We start from the raw sequence: 6,000 nt of genomic DNA, 5'->3' as shown, positions 1-6,000 counted from the left end.
AGTACTTGTGGTGCACGGGCTTATTTGCTCTGCGGCATGTGGGATCTTCCCGGACCAGGGCTCGAACCCGTGTCCCCTGCATTGGCAGGCGGATTCGTAACCACTGCGCCACCAGGGAAGTCCCCACAATTCTTGATTGATGATTCTATGCAAATGAGGATGTGAAATGCATATCAGCCTGCGGCCACACTGCAGGGACCAAATCTCAGTTCTGTCTGCTATCTGCATGATCTCGGTGATTAATTTAATGTCCCTGAACTGAGCTCACTTCCACCATCCATAAAACCGGAAGAAGAGTAGCCTCCTCCAGAGGATTATTGGGTTAGATTAAATTAGACAGTCCCTGAAAAAGAGTCTGGCAGATGGTGATCATAATACAGGTTCATTCATTATTCACCCTTGCATCTCCCAGAAAGCACCCAATAAAGGAGCCAAGGCAGCAGAAATCTGGTACCATGGTTAAGTTACCCCAGTGGCCTTTGAGTGAATTTCCCTCATTGGAGGCTCTTGTCAATGGTCAATAATGTGACTCCTTGGAGTTCTGGGACAAAGGAAGATACCTTCTGGGGGCCTTTTTTTTTTAAGATTTTTTTTTTATATGGACCATTTTTAGTCTTTATTGAATTTGTTACAATATTGCTTCTGATTTATGTTTTTTGGTTTTTTTGGCCGCGAAGCATGTGGGATCTAGTTCCCCGACCAGGGATCGAGCCCACACCCTCTGCATTGGAAGGCGAAGTCTTAACCACAGGACTGCCAGGGAAATCCCTGGGGGTCTTCCTCAGGAAGGAAGTGTCAGTGCTTGGAGATCCCTTCCTGGATGAAACCCTCCCTGACTCCCACCCTCCTCCTCTTCTCCAGGCAGAGAGCTGATCAGCATCTTCTCCAGGCTAGCAGCACATGTTATTCTCAATATTATTATTCTCAATATTTACCAGGTACTGAGATGAGCATTTCCCATCCCTTATTTCATTTAATCCTCACGACAATCCCATGAAAGAGGAGAGTGAAGGTTAGCAAAGTGAAATAACACATGGCAGCTCTGGGGTTCAGACTGCTGACTTCAGTGCTACACCGTCTCCCTGACATCAGGGCCTTTATCACATGGCATGTTCTTTCTGTATCTGTTAGTCACAGCTAGTAGACTGTCAGCTCTTCAGAGGTAGAAACCGAGAGGCTCTTTTATCTATGTATCCCCAGCACTTAGCACAGTGCCTGGCTAAGAATGAATGAATGATCTTCTCCAAAGCCCCAAGAAAGGAGAGCGCACCATTGTTCCTCCTAGGTCAATATGACTCATAACCTCCATCCTCATGCAAGCTCGTTGCGGGAGGGGGTGGATTTGGGGGAAAGGACAGGTGGCTGCATATACAGGCTGCTCTGTCCTACAGTGTACTTCTCACTCACGCCAAGAGCCCAGAGCTTGATCACAGGAACTGAGCCAAGCCCTTCACTAGGGGAGAGATGTTGCTGCATCTTTAAGACTAGAAAGGCCATCCCATCTCCTCCTTTCACAACTTTTTGCAGCATTAAATCATCATGGAGTTGATTCTGGATATCAATAGTTAAAGGGAGAAAAAGGTTAAATCAAGAGAATTACCCAAAGAAAAAGGAGACACACATCTTCAAACTGAAAGGGTCTACAGCGTACCTAGCACAGTAGATATACAAAGGTATACAATCTATACTCATGCTCCTCTTCATAATTGAATGAAACTTTTGCTTTTTACTAAAGATTCATATAGGGAGGGAAAGGCATGACGGTTGCCTCAATTTTTTGAGGCCTTGTGGGAATAAACAAGGCTGATATTTCTGTGATAAAAATAGATCTAGCGACGGGCTTCCCTGGTGGCGCAGTGGTTGAGAGTCCGCCTGCCGATGCAGGGGACGCGGGTTCGTGCCCTGGTCCGGGGAGACCCCACGTGCCGCGGAGCGGCTGGGCCCGTGAGCCGTGGCTGCTGAGCCTGCGCGTCCGGAGCCTGTGCTCCGCAACGGGAGAGGCCACGGCAGTGAGAGGCCCGCGTACCGCAAAAAAAAAAAAAAAGATCTAGCGATGGACTTTCCTGCTGGTCCAGTTTGTGAGACTCGGTGCTCCCGATGCAGGGGTTCCGGGTTTGATCCCTTGCCTAGGAGTATGATCCCATGTGTATCCAGCCACTGAGAGTTCACGTGTTACAACTAAGGAGCTCTCCTGCCGCAACTCAGGAGCCCACGTGCCGCAACCAAGACCCAGTGTAACCAAATAAATTAATTTTTTTTTTTTTAAAAAGGTATACAATTAGGGCTTCCCTGGTGGCGCAGTGGTTGAGAATCCGCCTGCCGATGCAGGGGATACGGGTTCATGCCCCGGTCCGGGAAGATCCCACATGCCGCGGAGCGGCTGGGCCCGTGAGCCTGTGCGTCCGGAGCCTGCGCTCCGCAACGGGAGAGGCCACAACAGTGAGAGGCCCGCGTACCACCAAAAAAAATAAAAAAATTAAAAAGGTATACAATTAGATAAATTAATGTGAAATTTCAGAAAACCATGGATCAAGACAAGATCCTAAAAGCTGCCAAAGAAAAGCAAATAATAAAACAGCTCATTTCCAAAGCTGAGGAATTAGTCTGGCAACAGACTTTCTGTTGGCAACACTTCTAATTAGCAATGCTAACTCCGGTTAGTGTACCTGAAGACACTGCAATATGTCTTCAAACTTGGGGGAAATCGTCTTCAACCTGGAATTCCCAATTCAGCTGAAATTGAGTAAGAGGAGAGCAAAACATTTTCAGATATGTCAAGACTCAGGAAGTTCACCTCTCATACTCCCTTTCTTAAGAACTTATTTGAGTACATTCTCATGTAACTTCCTCAAATACTTATTCACGAGAAGTAAATCAAGAAAATTAAGCCAAGTTCATGAGGGGGTAAACAAAGAAAGAGGAGGAAGGTATGAATCACGGGGAACACAGAATCCACATGGGAATAAAACTGAAAGAAAACACCCGAGTGGCAGCTATGCAGCCGGCTGAGATTGGAGCAGGAAAATAAAGTCCTAGAGCGGAGAGTTTACGAGAGCATAGAAGTGAACTTGGAAAAACGAGCCTTGAGCATGTGATGAAGGCCCAGAATTCAATTTTTTTTTCTTTTTTTTTTTTTTTTTTTGCGGTACGCGGGCCTCTCACTGCTGTGGCCTCTCCCGTTGCGGAGCACAGGCTCCGGACGCGCAGGCTCAGCGGCCATGGCTCACGGGCCCAGCCGCTCCGCGGCACGTGGGATCCTCCCGGACCGGGGCACGAACCCGCGTCCCCCGCATCGGCAGGCGGACGCCCAACCACTGCGCCACCAGGGAAGCCCCAGAATTCAATTTTTAAAAGCAATTAAACACTCAAGGAAAAGGAAATAAATATAAGAAAGTCACTATCTAAATACAAAGAAACCAGTCCATATCAGACCCGGAAGTCACTGAGATTCAAAAAAGGAATGGAATGAATAAATACCGCATAAAAAGAAAAGCAAAAAAGACGGAAAATCTGGGAGATATAATAAGAAAAAGGAATGTATCTCCTCTTCCAACAAGCGAAAAGAAAGGCAATCATAAACATCAGAGAAAAGACAACAAATATCAAAAAAAAAAAAACCAAGTACATATGAAAACAATGCATGATTTTGAGCAATGGGGGTATTATAAGAATAATCTTTTTTGATCTTGATGATATAAGCCTTTGAAAATGAAATGAAAACATAATCGTAATGTACTATCTGCTTCTGCAAGTAAACTGTATTTGCCTACCTATAGCAGTTTAAATACTAGTGTTTGGAAAAGGATTCAAATTTTAGAATAAGTCTATAAAGAATCACAAAAGATTATAGTATAGTTACATATTATATTACTATGATTACATAAAATACATTCTTTCTATCAGTTGAGAAACTTTAAAAGCAAAAGTACACCTGACAGGGACTTCCCTGGTGGCACAGGGGTTAAGAACCCGCCTGCCAGTGCAGGGGACACAGGTTCGAGCCCTGGTCCGAGAAGATCCCACATGCCGCAGAGCAACTAAGCCCGTGCGCCACAACTACTGAGCCTGAGCTCTAGAACCCGTGAGCCACAACTACTGAGCCCACGTGCCACAACTATGGAAGCCCACGGGCCTAGAGCCCGTGCTCCGCAACAAGAGAAGCCACTGCAATGAGAAGCCCATGCACTGCAACAAAGAGCAGTCCCTGCTCGCCGCAACTAGAGAAAGCCTGCACGTAGCAATGAAGACCCAATGCAGCCATAAATTAATTAATTATTATTTTTTAAGTACCCCTGACAATATCTCAGTAGCAGCGAACATATCAAGCACCCAGATCTTGTTCCTAATGCTCTCTCCAACAAAAGGAACCAGGGGTCCTTAGAGAAATGACTGATTCTAAGTCTGGGGTAGAAATGTATAACATAACCCTAATTAACAGATACCCACGACTGTATATAAAATAGATAAACAACAAGGTCCGACTGTATAGCACAGGGGACTATATTCAATATTTTGCAATAACGTGTATGTAAAAGAATCTGCTTTTATATATATAATCACTTTGCTGTACACCTGGAACTAATACAACATTGTAAATCAACTCTACTTCAATTTAAAAAAAGAGGGAAAAAGAAATATGCAAGATAACCCTAGAGCTAGGACCCTGGAATCCTAGGAATCTTAGTTCCAGAAAGAATGAAGTATTCCAAAAAAAAAAAAAGAAAGTTGTTAAAGAGGAGATAAATGTCAGTGGGTTAACCTGACAAAACCAATCTCAGTCAGATGATCCAGGTTTAAACCATCAGTAAGTCACACTGATACCACATTCTCTTGATATGATAAATTGATAATGACATAATCCCACACTAATCATGAGAACAACATCAGACAAATCCAAATTGAAAACATTTTACAAAATACCTGACCAATATACTCCTCAAAACTGTCAAGGTCATCAAAAATAAAGCAAGTCTGAGTGATTTTCATAGTCTGAGGAAGCCTAAGGAAACATAACAATTCAATATAATGTGATACCATGGATTGGGGCCTGGAACAGGATGAAGACATTAGGTTAAAAAATAAGGACATACAAACAAAGTATGGACGTTAGTTAATAATAATACATCAATATTGGTTCATAACTGTGACAAATGTGCAAAGTTAATAGTAGGGGAAACTGGATATGGAGTATATAAGAACTTTCTATACTATTTGTGTCACTCTTCTATAAGCATAAAAGAATTCTAGGGCTTCCCTGGTGGCGCAGTGGTTGAGAGTCCGCCTGCCGATGCAGGGGACACGGGTTCGTGCCCCGGTCCGGGAGGATCCCACGTGCCGCGGAGCGGCTGGGCCCGTGAGCCGTGGCCACTGAGCCTGCGCGTCCGGAGCCGGTGCTCCGCAACGGGAGAGGCCACAACAGTGAGAGGCCCGCGTACCACACACACACACACACACACACACACAAAAAAAAAAGAATTCTAAAAGGCTATTTTTTAAAGTATATCTGAGAGAGGTTGGGAAATGTAAGGGGAAGAGAAGGGAAGGGAAGGATGGGGGTGCTAATTATTCATCTTACATCTTGGGGACTAAAAAGATACAATCTATGATTAATGAAGCAAGAAATGGAGGTTTCAGTCTGTTACACGAAACGGCAGAGTTAACTAGTGAGAGAACGGAAGACAGTGGCATAGCTATATCAGGAAGGATGAGGAGGGTACAAGTCAACAGCAAGTGTCTGTAGTTGATAAACATAAAATTGACATCGTAGGAACTAAAAATGAGAAAGAGCTAAAAAGGGTTTGCCTTAAAGGAGAGAGATTGGTAGTGGAGAGAAGAGCCCTTTCTCACCATTTTATTTTCCTTTTTATTATTATTTTTCTTTAATATACCATTCTGGTTTTGACTATAGGCATTTATTGCTTTGTTTTGGGGTTTTGGGGTTTTCTGGCCACGCCACATGGCATGTGGGATCTTAGTTCCCTGACCAGGGTTCGAACCCGC

General features: G+C 44.3%; 1 non-coding gene across 1 annotated transcript; it reads left to right on the top strand.

Moving 5' to 3' along the window:
- Positions 1-1,686: 1,686 nt before the first annotated feature.
- On the top strand, positions 1,687-1,805 carry LOC131747188 (U5 spliceosomal RNA). The gene has a single exon (XR_009332816.1). It is a non-coding gene; the product is annotated as a U5 spliceosomal RNA (small nuclear RNA).
- The last annotated feature ends 4,195 nt before the right edge of the window (positions 1,806-6,000 follow it).

The sequence above is a fragment of the Kogia breviceps genome, chromosome 19, assembly GCF_026419965.1.
Source record: "Kogia breviceps isolate mKogBre1 chromosome 19, mKogBre1 haplotype 1, whole genome shotgun sequence".
Lineage (NCBI taxonomy): Eukaryota > Metazoa > Chordata > Mammalia > Artiodactyla > Physeteridae > Kogia > Kogia breviceps.
Note: the sequence above shows the minus strand (reverse complement) of the source record. Positions and strands in the feature narration are given on the sequence as shown.